General features: G+C 36.2%; 4 pseudogenes across 1 annotated transcript; all 4 read right to left on the bottom strand.

Annotated features, from left to right (window-relative positions):
• Window positions 1–46: 46 nt before the first annotated feature.
• Window positions 47–1,193, bottom strand: LOC137708522 (metalloendoproteinase 2-MMP pseudogene; annotated as a pseudogene).
• Window positions 1,194–5,926: 4,733 nt separating this feature from the next.
• Window positions 5,927–7,133, bottom strand: LOC137709507 (metalloendoproteinase 2-MMP pseudogene; annotated as a pseudogene).
• Window positions 7,134–8,963: 1,830 nt separating this feature from the next.
• LOC148689236 (uncharacterized) lies at window positions 8,964–10,222 on the bottom strand (annotated as a pseudogene).
• A 3,940-nt stretch (window positions 10,223–14,162) lies between these two features.
• On the bottom strand, window positions 14,163–15,369 carry LOC137709496 (metalloendoproteinase 2-MMP pseudogene; annotated as a pseudogene). The gene has a single exon (XR_015958293.1). The product of XR_015958293.1 is annotated as a metalloendoproteinase 2-MMP pseudogene (transcript).
• Window positions 15,370–16,439: the final 1,070 nt, after the last annotated feature.

Below are 16,439 nucleotides of genomic sequence, written 5' to 3'. Positions count from 1 at the left end.
TTATTAAAACGTTCAAACATTAAAATATATAAAAAAAAAATTCATAACTTTGAAATAGAAATCAAATTTTCAGCATATATATGCTATTACAACTTTATTTATGCAATAATGTAATGCGAATCTCAGTACACTCCAGATAAGGCACCTTAATTATTTGATAAAAGGAAGGAAAAAGTATGAAAAGTTGACTTTTGCTGAACTCTAATTATTTATCCTCTAGTACTTTTGATTATCTGATCATCAGGTTTTATATAAAGCTTTAATTCCTTGAATATCATCCGCATGCAAACTTTGGGTAAATCCAGTACGAACACCGGAAGACATGACAGCTCCTTCAACAGAGCTATGTCCTAGCCCAAGCAGATGCCCGATTTCATGCAAAGCCACGGTTTCCAAGTCATAAGCACCTTCCACAGCCCCCACAGCCCACGGCTCATCGGCGTCGTAGTGGAATCTCCCATTGGTTGGTGCAAATGCATGAGCAAGATTTCCACCTCGGCCGTCAAATGGGGCCCCATCTCCATGATCTCCCCTGCCAAAACTGATCTTCAGATCCGCGTTTTCGTAGCTTTGGGCTTGACTGAACGAGAAGTGTGTGTTTCCTGCCCATGTTGCAAAAGCTCGTGCAACTGCGGCCTAAGCCTCAGCTGGGGTGCTTTGATCAAAAGCATAGGTGAGTTGGTACTTAGACGAAGGCCATTTAGGGTTTCCGGATAAGAAAGAAAAATGAGCAACTGTGTGAGTCGAACCATGTCTGCCACGGTGATGAGGTTGCCTTTTCTTTCCCGATCGCATGGAGGTGGTACCATTAATGATATCTGGGACACCACACCGTGGCATCGTCATTCTCGACACTGTTTTGGCATCCAATGTTCCGGTAGCCTTGAGGTGGTAATTGACTTGGTAGGTTTTGATCGCCGACTCCAAGATGTCGTCGAAGTCATCATTATCGGAATAGCTATTCAAATATCCAAATTTTTCAAGGTACCTTTTTAGGTCTTGGATGCCTTGGACTTTGTCGCCCTTGTGACAGCCCTTGAGATGGTTAAGGAACTCGAATGGTGAAGTTTTTTGGTTGTGTATTTCTGATGATGTTGCTTGGGAGAGGAGAGAAAGGAGGACGAGGAGAGTGAATGTGAAGAGAGAAAGGGTGTTTTGTGATGCCATTGATTATACTAGTAAAGCACTTACGATTAAGCAGATTCAGGACGTTGCAAAAGCTTTGCATTTGGAGGTCTATTTATAGGTCTAATGAGCACCCATAAGTCCTCATTATTAATGTCAAAATTGAGATTGAGCTGGGGTTTCATAGCTATATGATCATGACTTTGACTGTGCCTAAGTCTTGAGGTTCGAGATGATGACCCTGGAAAAAAAAAATCCGAGGAACAAAATTTGGAGACTTATTCTTATTGGATACGTATAAAACTAGTCACTACAAAGAGAAACTGTCGGAAGGTGGGACCTAAATTATAATTAGCGAACATATATTAATATCGATAAGGATAAAGGTAGGGAGACCAAAATTTTAAACTAAATTTGCAAACCAAATTATGTGTCACTAATAGTAAATAAGCACATTAATTAACATTTAAGTAATAATCTAATCATCACCATTCACATCCTTTGGTTTACAAAATTTTGTTTCCCTAGCATATTACCCTACGAATATATTTAACCTCAAGGCATAAGAGAGAAAAGGCTGCCCACATATGCGGCAAATTAGGGTTTTTTGGTCAATTCCATGGAAGTATCATAGAAAAAATGGATACGTATTGCCATATGTCATTATACAAAGTGGAGTGACACTCGTAACAAAAACTTTTCTCCACATGCATCGCGACATATGGCGCACCGCTCAGTGTTCCAATCACAATGAAAAAACTTTCATAGAAATTGTGGCAAAATAAAAGATTTAAATGAAATAGAGCTTCTTTGGTTTACGGTGGCATGAAGTTTGGGGTTGGTGTTTAGGATATGCTTTGGGTTGATGAATTGCTAGCTACGAAGAAATGGATACTAATTTTTATATTTTGTTCAAATTAAGGGAAGAACAATTTACTTCATAATTTAATTAAAAAATAGTAGAATGGGGAGGACTAATATATTTTTAACCTAAAAACTTGGACAAGGTTTTTACTTGGCTGTCTAATTTTCTTTCAACATAGATTGACAAGTTTAGTGACAATTCTATTTCAATCAATTCAATCCTAGACATTGTACAAGACTTAAGATATTAAAAGCAAAAGAAAAAAAAAATATGTATATCAATTGTAACAAGCATATTCGTATAACATGTGGGGTAAATAGGGTATGAAGGATTTGTATTTACACGTGTCTTGAAGCAATTTGTCATCCCTCATTATATTCATATCCCATATGTTATAAAATTTCTCTAACACACACCCTCTCTTGTGTGGAGATTTTTCAAGCCTAATACATAATCAATACAAATCGGGTGACTTGGAGCATATACGGTCATTGGGTTTTACATGTAAGACAACATGCTCCTATTCCATAAAAAAAAAAAAATTGAACATTTATCGTAAAATCAGTTGACAATATAAGTTCATACAGTCATAAGATGATGACTTTGACTGTAACGAGGTCTTTTGAGGTTCGAGAAACGACGGCTGTGAAGAAAAAACTAAGAACAAGACAAGTAAAATTTTAAAATGTAGACCCACGCTATTATAAGTTAGGTATATAAACCAATCGTTCTGGGAGAGTGATTGGTGGAAGACTAGAGCAAGATCTAAAAAACAACGCAAGGTTTGTTTTTTCTAGTCAAAGTTAATGTTCCATATATATGTATAACAAAAATTAAAACATAATTTTTTTTTTTTTTTTTTTTTTTTGTGTTGGCATTTTAAACATGAGAAATGCTAAGAAGACTATCTCAAAAGTGGAAGACTCTCCATGGATTCTCTGTTACCTCATATTTTTTACACAATGTTTTATAATGTTGGCACGAGAATTAACGTTAAACTGTGAGATAAAAGAGAGTCCATAAAGAATGCTACTTTGCGAGAATCTCTTCTTAGCATTGTTTTAAAACATTTGTAATGCATCTTCCACTTTCTCAATTAGAGAACAGAGAAGGTTTTGAGTGCGAGCTAAAACGTCGTTTTGGGCACGTTTCTTACAAATCCATGCAATTTTCTCTTTTACAAATCCATGCACTTAAATTTGGAATATGCTTATGCGTGACATGCAGGTGTGACCACATCAGATTTCTCAAATTACCTAAAATAATCATTTTTTAAAAGAACAAATGTAATTTTTTTCTTTCTTGGTTTAAATAATAGACTAGCTGGTGGCGAAGCCACAACTATCCATTGTTTCAAGACTAAAAAGACTTATAAAGGCATTTCAACCATCTCGTAGCTACCATCGTGTATTTCAATAGTACCAGGAATCAAATCCAGAATGAGTCGTATAAAATACAGTCCTGAAAACCGCTCCAACCACTAGGCCATCACGTGATAGTTATAAAAAAAAAAAATGCTGACATCTTAATGTAGATACATATATATTGAACTGTTACTAGCACTCCAAAAATCTCATTTTATACTCCTTACAAGTGTATTTTTTTTTTTTATTATAGAAAGTTTGGATGCAAAATTATATTTCTGCAATGCCAATAACATTTTTTTATTTTTTTGGTCGAGAATAATTTGACGAGTTTAACAATTAAGATTTATTAATATATATTCAATTTAGCCAATTTTGTTTTCTGGTTAGTAGGAAACAAACGGTGAGAATGGCTTCAATTTGCCACTTTTCTGGGAACTTGCAGCTTGCAAGTATTCAACCCAGATATGTACAGAAAAGTACCTCATAGCTCATACCTTGTTTGTTTCTGTTGTACAACTGCATAACAAGTAACAAATTGACTGTACCCTTATGCAAGTTTGCGCAGCGTTCGTCGCATAGGGCACAAAGCATGAATGACTTGATATCGTCTCGGCGAAAATTTGCCTTCGTAGATCCATACGGATCTCAGTAAGCGTGTAATGGACTCCCGAACCCAACTATGTTCACGCTACTCCGATTACAGAGTAGAGTGGGCAAGTAGTCATGAAGAAAATCCAGGGAATTGAAGAAAACCAAACAAAGAGTTTCGTAAGGTCCTTCTGAATTCGCGCAATTCGGAAACTTGTTAGCTAACCATGAAAGTTAAATACTGAACCTGCTAATTGCAATCTTGCAGCTTAAACACCAAAAATACTACTTATATAATACACAAATCTTCCTATATATCCTTCGTACGAAGAACTGCTTACAACTAGATTTAGGACATTAGATGCAAAGAATCCTAGCTAATTGTCCTAAATCCTATAATATGTCGATTCCAAGAGAATGTACATAAGATGCAAATGAACTCAGCAGGGAAATCGAATTGATTTACATGATTAAAAGATTAACGACTACTGCTGAAAATAAAATTGGCCATCCATTTTGCTTAACATTTCACAAACTGATGAAACTTCGAACGCTTAATAAAAAACCAGACATCGATTCACTTTCAAAATCTCAGTTTATCAAAGATTGAAGAACTGTTACATCATTTTCCAAATCCCTACTCATTATTCATATAAGCTGAGATCATCCATAAAGAATATCTAGCTATAGAAAAGGTACAAAGAACTACTTTAACATTCAGTATTTCACCTGCCAACAACGATAATAGAGTTCAGGAAGTTGGTTGAAACTGAATGCATAAATGCAGCACGAAACCAGAAGAAGAGTCTTCCAACTCGCTTATAAGCTATAAAGGTAAAAAAAATGGAGTTCTACATTCAACATATCAAAATTTGGTAAGATATACCTCACTTATGAGAACCATAACCGTTGACACCCAATTTCACTTATGAGGTAAGATATACCTCACTTATGGTAAGATATACCTCTTTGTTCTCATCATCCCCTTCATCAAAATCCAAAGTAAATCGGCTCTGATTATCAAACTAATGTATTTCTACGCTAAGCGGCTTAAGTCCAACTCAATTCAATCCTAGGCACTAAATAAACTTAAAATATTAAAAGCCTAACACTAACTGATGCTTCGATAGCAAAAGAAATATATATATATATATATATATATATATATATATATATATATATATATATGCCAAATTACACTTTGGTCTCTGCAATTTGAGCAATTTTTTCTTATTTCAGTTTTGGCAACTTAAGTCCTACTGTGTGCTTACTTTTGCAATTTTGGTCACAATAGCTTTCTGTTAAAACTGAGACGAAAATTATTTGCATGGCGGCATGTATACATCCTGTGTGTTAGTTATTTTGAATTTAATTTCAAGAACTAATACGTACTTATCATATTTTTCATATAACACTTCTACCACATTTCTAATACAGATAGGATCTACCAATGCATGTGGTTATCATCTTTATTAAAGAGATAATAAAAATGTCATATGAAAAATGTGATAAGAGTAGCATTTTTTAATTTCAAGTGCGTAGACTTTGTAAGAATGCGTGCATCTCAAGGGAGAAGGGATTCTGAGCGTTGAAATTGGCATTTGACCAAAAATAATATTTTCACTACATTTTTTATACCACATTGGTAATTATCATTTTTTGTTTGTTTTAAAATTTATATCTACACGTGTGGGCCGGCTTCATCTAGTTTAGGACCAATTACGCTTTACAGTTTGCATCCATAGTTTGGGTATTAAAATGGAAATAACACTAAAGTAAAATATTGAACGTGCTCTTGTATAATCTTCCAATTTAATCATCAAAGTTGCTACGGTCTAGGATATTTTACTACATTTATAAGTGACACATCTTAAGTTCGAATCTGGTAAATGACGAATTCAATACTAATTTATTCTTCAAACCATAACAAATCTATAGTTTACTAAAAAAAAAAAAGTTATTAAAACTTCAAACATTAAAATATAAAAAAAGAAAATTCATAACTTTGATAAAGAAATCAAATTTTCAGCATATATATTTATATGCTGTTACAACTTTATTGATGCAATAATGTATTGCAAATCTCAGTACACTCCAGGTGAGGCACCATAATTATCTGATAAAGGAAAGAAAAGGTATGAAAAGTTGACTTTTGCTGAACTCTAATTATTTATCCTCTAGTACTTTTGATTATCTGATCATCAGGTGTTATATAAAGCTTTAATTCCTTGAATATCATCCGCATGCAAACCTTAGGTAAATCCAGTACGAACACCGGAAGACATGACAGCACCTTCAACAGAGCTATGTCCTAGCCCAAGCAGATGCCCGATTTCATGCAAAGCCACGGTTTCCAAGTCATAAGCACCCTCCACAGCCCCCACAGCCCACGGCTCATCGGCGTCGTAGTGGAATCTCCCATTGGTTGGTGGAAATGCATGAGCAAGAGTCCCACCTCGGCCGTCAAATGGGCTCCCATCTCCATGATTTCCCCTGCCAAAACTGATCTTCAGATCCGCGTTTTCGTAGCTTTGGGCTTGACTGAACGAGAAGTGTGTGTTTCCTGCCCATGTTGCAAAAGCTCGTGCAACTGCGGCCTGAGCCTCAGCTGGGGTGCTTTGATCAAAAGCATAGGTGAGTTGGTACTTAGACGAAGGCCATTTAGGGTTTCCGTTTAAGAAAGAAAAATGAGCAACTGTGTGAGTCGAACCATTTCCGCCACGGTGATGAGGTTGCCTTTTCTTTCCCGATCGCATGGAGGTGGTACCATTAATGATATCTGGGACACCACACCGTGGCATCGTCATTCTCGACACTGTTTTGGCATCCAAGGTTCCGGTAGCCTTGAGGTGGTAATTGACTTGGTAGGTTTTGATCGCCGACTCCAAGATGTCGTCGAAGTCATCATTATCGGAATAGCTATTCAAATATCCAAATTTTTCAAGGTACTTTTTTAGGTCTTGGATGCCTTGGACTTTGTCACCCTTGTGACAGCCCTTGAGATGGTTAAGGAACTCGAATGGTGAAGTTGTTTGGTTGTGTGTTTCTGACGATGTTGCTTGGGAGAGGAGAGAAAGGAGGACGAGGAGAGTGACTGTGAAGAGAGAAAGGGTGTTTTGTGATGCCATTGATTATACTAGTAAAGCACTTATGATTAAGCAGATTCAGGATGTTGCAAAAGCTTTGCATTTGGAGGTCTATTTATAGGTCTAATGAGCACCCATAAGTCCTCATTGTTAATGTCGAAATTGAGATTGAGCTGGGGTTTCATAGCTATATGATCATGACTTTGACTGTGCCTAAGTCTTGAGGTTCGAGATGATAACCCTGGAAAAAAAAATCCGAGGAACAAAATTTGGAGACTTATTCTTATTGGATACGTATAAAAATTAGTCACTATAAAGAGAGACTGTCGGAAGGTGGGACCTAAATTATAACTAGAGAACATATATTAATATCGATAAGGATAATGGTCGAGATACCAAAATTTTAAACCAAATTTGCAAACCAAATGATGTGTCACTAATAGTAAATAAGCACATTAATTAACACTTAATTAATAATTCAATCATTAACATTCACATCCTTTGGTTTACAAAATTTTGTTTCCCTAGCATATTACCCTATGAATATATTTAACCTCAAGGCATGAGAGAGAAAAGGCTGCCCACATATGCGGCAAATTAGGGTTTTTTGGTCAATTCTATGAAAGTATCATAGAAAAAATGAAAGTACATATTGTCATATGTCATTATACAAAGTGGAGTGACACTCGTAACAAAAACTTATGTCCACATGCATCGCAACATATGGCGCACCACTCAGTGTTCCAATCACAATGAAAAAACTCTCCTAGAAATTGTGGCAAAATAAAAGATTTAAATGAAATAGAGCTTCTTTGGTTTACGGTGGCATGAAGTTTGGGGTTGGCGTTTAGGATACTCTTTGGGTTGATGAATTGCTAGCTACGAAGAAATGGATACAAATTTTTATATTTTGTTCAAATTAAAGGAAGAACAATTTACTTCATAATTATAAATAAATAAATAAATAAATAAATAATAGAATGGGGAGGACTAATACATTTTTAACCTAAAAACTTGGACAAGGTTTTTACTTGGCTTTCTAATACATAGATTGACAATTCTATTTCAATCAATTCAATCCTAGACATTGTACAAGACTTAAGATATTAAAAGCAAAAGAAAAAAAAATGTATATCAATTGTAACAAGCATATTCGTATATCCCCTCTGCACACAACATGTGGGGTAAATAGGGTATGAAAGATTTGTACTTACACGTGTCTTGAAGCAATTTGTCATCCCTCATTATATTCATAACCCATATGTTATAAAATTTCTCTAACGCACACCCACTCTTGTGTGGAGATTTTTCTAGTCTAATACATAGTCAATACAAATCGGGTGACTTGGAGCATATGCGGTTATTGGGTTTCACATGTAAGACAACAAGTTCTTATGCCATTAAAAAATTGAACATCCATCGTAAAATCAGTTGACAATATAAATTCACACATTATCGTAATTAACATATCATATTCAAGTTGCCCTTTTGTTTGCCGTTTAATAAGAAACAAATGGTGGAAATGACTTGGGTTTTCCATGCATAATTTTCTTGGGAAATTGCAGGATACATACAGAATGGACTGTAAATACAAAACAAATTGACTATACATTAGATGCAGTGGAGTTTCACAAAGATTCACTACTGAATTTTTTTATTTTATTTATTAAATTGTAAAGATGGATTAGGCGAGATTAGCTCTTCGTCAATAGTTGTGTGCAAGGCACCAACCCTCTTCCGAAGGAGAAAGGACCGTTGCACCCAGAAACCCCCCGCCCGTCCCCTCTCTACTAGATTTTATTAAGAAGAAAAAAGGAAAAGAAATACAAGCGGGGGAACTAGGTCAATACTCGCTAAAAACAACTTTTGAAGCCAAATCCTAACAAGAAGTAGAAAACTGCTTGAGACAAGAAAACCCAATTAAAATCCAACCTAACAAAATCGATAATTGGGGCGAAGAGAAAGATTGTGATGATACGCAGCAATAGCACAAGGAGGACAAGAGTCCCACCAATAAACCCCAGGATGGTCCACTCCAAAATTTGCCAAACGGTCAGCCACCTGATTCCCTTCGAGAAAAATATGTGTAACTCTTATGCACATAGAAGAGAGCAACGCTCTACAATTCAACCAACGAACCCTCAAACGCCAAGGAACACGATTATGAGAAGCAGAAGTGAAAAGAACAGCCAATGATGAATCACACTCAATCCAAAGGAAATGCCAACCCTTCTCCCAAGCTAAGTTTACCGCATGAATTACAGCATGCAATTTAGCTTCAACAGAGTTTGCCACCCCTAAAGAAGTAGCAAAACACCCTACACATGAACCAAAATGATCACGAAAGATACCGCCAGTACCAGCCAATCCTGGTGATCCACGAGCTGCACTATCGGTATTCACTTTGACCCAATGTAGAGAAGGTGGTTTCTATAACACGAGGTGACTTGGCACGATGACCAGACAGGGAAGCCATGATTTTCTCTCTCAACCATGATCGAAGCAGGTAAATCGCCAGAGAGATCAACATCAACCAAAATTCGAGCATAGTACCCATACAGACGTTCACGAATGGCCTTGTCAAGCTGCAGGGGGGTGCCAATGCCACGAGCAATTTCCATTAAATGACGTGGGTGCCATTACTCTTGGCTTAAGCCATATATTTTAACCCAAACCTGGGCATGCGATTGTGGGAGCACATTACCAGGTTTAAAATCTGGTTGCCATTGAGATAGACGAAAAATTCCTTGTGCTAACGTACAAGTGCCTCCACCCCAAACTCGTCTCATGTCGTCTTCAGTAGAAAAATGAATATCATAATAACCTTTGCCTAATGGAACAAGCCGCCATGACATGTTAAGAAACCACAGTGAGACAAGAGATGCTTTGAGATCAGCCGTCTTCAACGCTGCGGTTCCCTTCTTCAATAGCAAGCGACCCAAAAGATTGGTGCGGCATGATTTAATTTGTTCCTGATAGATGTCTTCACTGATCTTAACATAGGTAACATCTCCCCTAATCGTTGGAGTTGGTAATTGGCTAAGCGTGACAGAATTTTCTAAACCATCAGTCAAAATCGCAGCAAAGGTTTTGGGTTTGGGAACCGAAACCTGAGCGATGGGAGCAGGAATTGGAGAATTTGAATCAAGGAAAAACCATGGGCATACAACAGGAGGGGATGAGACAGCCATGGGCGCCGCCCCAGAGATCCGTCGACGTCCCAAAAAATATAGGAATTGGGAAAGTTGTTCAGCAGAACATGATTGGTTGCATAATATAGTCGTGTTCCTTAAACATCAAAGTTAAGTTCAACAAATAGAAGGCTAGACATCCACATACTTCTTAAAAAGTATCTATTGATGCACAAAATCTGGTGGATCTTGGGTCAACGTAAAGTATGGTGTAGTGACCTTCACGAGAGTGATCCGCTCACTAAGTGATGAAGATATGTAAAGAGATAATAGTGCAGAAGTAGATACAAAATATACGTTGTTCACCATAAATTGGGCTACGTCCACAAAGTTAGAAGAATCTCATTGATAATTTGTACATGTTGGGGGAAAAACTCAGTAGGTAATAGACAAATATCAATGAAATTGAAAGTGATATAGCAATACGTATATTACTATAACAAAATCTGCAGAGTTATAATTAATGATAAAACTCTCGTTAACTAATCGCCAATTAAATCGAGATTGAGTTGGGTCTTCCATTGTCATATGATGATGACTTTGACTGTAACGAGGTCTTTTGAGGTTCGAGAAACGATGACCGTGAAGAAAAAACTAAGAACAAGACAAGTAAAATTTTAAAATGTAGACCCACTATTATATGTTAGGTGTATAAACTAATCATTCTGGGGGAGTGATTGGTGGAAGACTAGAGCAAGATCTAAAAACCAACGTCAAAGTTTGTTTTTTCTAGTCAAAGTTAATGTTCCGTATATATATGTATAACAAAAATTAAAACATAATTTTTTTTTTTTTTTTTTTGGTTTGTGTTGGCATTTTAAACATGAGAAATGCTAAAAAGACTATCTCAAATTAGGTGGGAGACTTTTCATGGACTCTCTGTCACCTCATGTTTTTTACACAATGTTTTATAATGTTGATACGACAATTAACGTTAAACTGTGAGATGAAAGATAGTCCATAAAGAGTGCTAATTTGCGAGAATCTTTTTAGCATTGTTTTAAAACATTCGTAATGCATCTTCCAATTTCTCAATTAGAGAATAGAGATGGTTTTGAGTGCAAGCTAAAACGTCGTTTTGGGCACGTTTCTTACAAATCCATGCAATTTTCTCTTTTACAAATCCATGCACTTGAATTTGGAATATGCTCATGCGTGACATGCAGGTGTAACCACATCAGATTTCTAAAATTACCTAAAATAATCATTTTTAAAAGACCAAATGTAATTTTTTTTTTATTTGTTTTAAGAGGAGACTAGCTAGTGGCGAAGCCACAACTATCCATTGTTTCGGGACTGAAAGGACGTACAAAGGCATGTCAACCACCTCGTAGCGACCATCGAGTATTTCACTAGTACTAGGAATCAAATCCAGAATGAGCCGTATGAAATACAGTCCTGAAAGCCGCTCCAACCACTAGGCTATCACGTGATAGTTATATAAAAATGTGCTGACATCTTATATCATCCGTGATTATTCTCTATGTCGCCAATAATTAATGTTGATATTTTTTTTTTGTAAACTGTTACTAGCATTCCAAAAATTTCATTTTACACTCCTTACAAGTGTATTATTTTTTAATTATAGAAAGTTTGGATGCAAAATTATATTTCTGCAGTGCCAATAACTTTTTTTTTTTTTTTTTTTTTGATCGAGAATAATTTGACGAGTTTAACAATTAAGATTTATTAATATATATTCAATTTAGCCAATTTTGTTTTCTGGTTAGTAGGAAACAAACGGTGAGAATGGCTTCAATTTGCCACTTTTCTGGGAACTTGCAGCTTGCAAGTATTCAACCCAGATATGTACAAAAGAGTACCTCATACCAGTGGCGGATGCATTGAGGAGGTGACGCCCGGTACTTCAGTGAACTTTCATGGATACTTTAGGTGTTGATCTTTCGAACTTCGGTGAATGTCCATGGATATCTTGGGTGCTGCCCTTTTGAAGATTAGAGTTGGCTTCATACATGCCCTACAACATCATCATTTTTGGGCAAACATTTTAATCTGAAATCACAACAACAAGGCATTAGGATCACAAATAAATCAAATCAATATGAAATAGAGATCGACTAAGTATATTGAACTTATCTGTAGAATTCGGAAGACATGGTTATGAAGATGAAGCCATTGATGAACTCTAGGTTGTCTTCTCCTTCCAATACTCCAAAATATCCCTCTACTATATGAATAGGTTTAGTGTTATGAGGAATTTAACGTATGGAAGTAGGGACTTAACCTAGTATTTATGTACCATTAGGTTTCCTTATTAGCCGACCTATGAACAGCTAAGAAGGTCAACCCTATCACCTTGATTAAGTCCTATCATGATGCAATATCTTTGTATTTGAACCTCTAGATGATTCTCCTTGATAGCTGCAATGATTTAAGACTTCACAATTCTTACCTAACTAGGATTCTTAATTTACTCGAATTGCACATCACTGAATAATCAAGTGATTTGTTCCTCAAGTAAACCAATTGTCACACATTGCCATTCACAGAACTTTACACTATTCACTTTCAAAATCTCAGTTTATCAAGGATTGAAGAACTGTTACATCATTTTCCAAATCCCTACTCATTATCCATATAAGCTGAGATCATCCATAAAGAATATCTAGCTATAGAGAAGTTACAAAGAACTACTTTAACATTCAGTATTTCACCTGCCAACAACGATAATAGAGTTCAGGAAGTTGGTTGAAACTGAATGCATAAATGCAGCACGAAACCAGAAGAAGAGTCTTCCAACTCGCTTATAAGTTATAAGGGTAAAAAAAAATGGAGTTCTACATTCAACATATCAAAATTTGGTAAGATATACCTCACTTATGAGAACCATAACCGTTGACACCCAATTCCACTTCGCCGGCTATATGCATTGCCAAATTCCCCTCCTCTTTGATCTCATCATCCCCTTCATCATAATCCAAAGTAAATTGGCTCTGATTATCAACCTGATGTATTTCTGCGCTAAGCGGCTTAAGTCCAATTCAATTCAATCCTAGACGCTAAATAAACCTAAAATATTAAAAGCCTAAAACTAACTGATGCTTCGATAGCAAAAGAAATACACACACACACACACACACACACACACACACACACACACACATATGCCAAATTACGCTTTGGTCTCTATAATTTGAGCAATTTTTTCTTATTTCAGTTTTGGTACCTTAAGTCCTATTGTGTGCTTACTTTTGCAATTTTGGTCACAATAGCTTTTTCTGTTAAAACTGAGACGAAAATTATTTGCATGGCGGCGTGTAATATCCTGTGTGTTAGTTATTTTGAATTTAATTTCAAGGACTAATATTGTACTTATCACATTTTTCATATAACACTTCTACCACATTTCTAATATAGATAGGGCCCACCAATGTATGCGGGTACTATCTCTATTAGAGAAATGATAAAAATGTCATATGAAAAATGTGATAAGAGTAGTATTTTTTTAATTTCAAGTGCGTAGACTTTGTAAGAATGCGTGCATCTGGAGGGAGAAGGGATTCTGAGCATTGAATTTGGCATTTGACCAAAAATACTACTTTCATTACATTTTTTTTATACCACATTCGTATCACCTCTTCTGTATTATCATTTTTTGTTTGTTTTAAAATTTATATCTACAAGTGTGGACCGGCTTCATCTAGTTTAGGACCAATTACGCTTTACAGTTTGCATCCATAGTTTGGGTAGTGAAATGGAAATAACGCTAAAGTAAAATATTGAACCTGCTCTTATATAATCTTTCAACTTAACCATCAAAGTTGCTACGGTCTAGGATATTTCACTACACTTGTAAGTGACACATCTTAAATTTGAATCTAGTAAATGACGAATTCAATACTAATTTATTCTTCAAACCATAACAAATATATGGTTTACTAAAAAAATTAAAAGTTATTAAAACGTTCAAACATTAAAATACATAAAAAGAAAATTCATAACTTTGATAAAGAAATCAAATTTTCAGCATATATATTTATATGCTGTTACAACTTTATTGATGCAATAATGTATTGCAAATCTCAGTACACTCCAGGTGAGGCACCATAATTATCTGATAAAGGAAAGAAAAAGTATGAAAAGTTGACTTTTGCTGAACTTTAATTATTTATCCTCTTGTACTTTTGATTATCTGATCATCAGGTGTTATATAAAGCTTTAATTCCTTGAATATCATCCGCATGCAAACTTTGGGTAAATCCAGTACGAACACCGGAAGACATGACAGCTCCTTCAACAGAGCTATGTCCTAGCCCAAGCAGATGCCCGATTTCATGCAAAGCCACGGTTTCCAAGTCATAAGCACCCTCCACAGCCCCCACAGCCCACGGCTCATCGGCGTCGTAGTGGAATCTCCCATTGGTTGGTGCAAAAGCATGAGCAACAGTCCCACCTCGGCCGTCAAATGGGGCCCCATCTCCATGATCTCTCCTGCCAAAACTGATCTTCAGATCCGCGTTTTCGTAGCTTTGGGCTTGACTGAACGAGAAGTGTGAGTTTCCTGCCCATGTTGCAAAAGCTCGTGCAACTGCAGCCTGAGCCTCAGCTGGGGTGCTTTGATCAAAAGCATAGGTGAGTTGGTACTTAGACGAAGGCCATTTAGGGTTTCCGTTTAAGAAAGAAAAATGAGCAACTGTGTGAGTCGAACCATTTCCGCCACGGTGATGAGGTTGCCTTTTCTTTCCCGATCGCATGGAGGTGGTACCATTAATGATATCTGGGACACCACACCGTGGCATCGTCATTCTCGACACTGTTTTGGCATCCAAGGTTCCGGTAGCCTTGAGGTGGTAATTGACTTGGTAGGTTTTGATCGCCGACTCCAAGATGTCGTCGAAGTCATCATTATCGGAATAGCTATTCAAATATCCAAAATTTTCAAGGTACTTTTTTAGGTCTTGGATGCCTTGGACTTTGTCACCCTTGTGACAGCCCTTGAGATGGTTGAGGAACTCGAATGGTGAAGTTTTTTGGTTGTGTGTTTCTGACGATGTTGCTTGGGAGAGGAGAGAAAGGAGGACGAGGAGAGTGACTGTGAAGAGAGAAAGGGTGTTTTGTGATGCCATTGATTATACTAGTAAAGCACTTATGATTAAGCAGATTCAGGATGTTGCAAAAGCTTTGCATTTGGAGGTCTATTTATAGGCCTAATGAGCACCCATAAGTCCTCATTATTAATGTCGAAATTCAGATTGAGCTGGGGTTTCATAGCTATATGATCATGACTTTGACTGTGCCTAAGTCTTGAGGTTCGAGATGATGACCCTGGAAAAAAAAATCCGAGGAACAAAATTTGGAGACTTATTCTTATTGGATACGTATAAAAATTAGGCACTACAAAGAGAGACTGTCGGAAGGTGGGACCTAAATTATAACTAGAGAACATATATTAATATCGATAAGGATAATGAGAGATCAAAATTTTAAAACCAAATGATGTGCCACTAATAGTAAATAAGCACATTAATTAACACTTAATTAATAATTCAATCATTAACATTCACATCCTTTGGTTTACAAAATTTTGTTTCCCTAGCATATTACCCTATGAATATATTTAACCTCAAGGCATGAGAGAGAAAAGGCTGCCCACATATGCGGCAAATTAGGGTTTTCTGGTCAATTCCATGGAAGTATCATAGAAAAAATGGAAGTACGTATTGCCATATGTCATTATAAAAAGTGGAGTGACACTCGTAACAAAAATTTCTCTCCACATGCATCGTGACATATGACACACCACTCAGTGTTCCAATCACAATGAAAAAACTCTCCTAGAAATTGTGGCAAAATAAAAGATTTAAATGAAATAGAGCTTCTTTGGTTTACGGTGGCATGAAGTTTGGGGTTGGCGTTTAGGATACGCTTTGGGTTGATGAATTGCTAGCTACAAAGAAATGGATACAAATTTTTATATTTTGTCCAAATTAAAGGAAGAACAATTTACTTCATAATTATAAAAATAATAATAATAAAAAAAAAAGTAGAATGGGGAGGACTAATACATTTTTAACCTAAAAACTTGGACAAGGTTTTTACTTGGCTTTCTAATTTTCTTTCAACATAGATTGACAATTTTAGTGACAATTCTATTTCAATCAATTCAATCCTAGACATTGTACAAGACTTAAGATATTAAAAGCAAAAGAAAAAAAAAATGTATATCAATTGTAACAAGCATATTCGTATACCCCTC

This window comes from Pyrus communis, chromosome 17, assembly GCF_041283825.1.
Source record: "Pyrus communis isolate YQ-2024b chromosome 17, ASM4128382v1, whole genome shotgun sequence".
Lineage (NCBI taxonomy): Eukaryota > Viridiplantae > Streptophyta > Magnoliopsida > Rosales > Rosaceae > Pyrus > Pyrus communis.
This window is presented reverse-complemented; position numbering and strand designations above follow the sequence as displayed.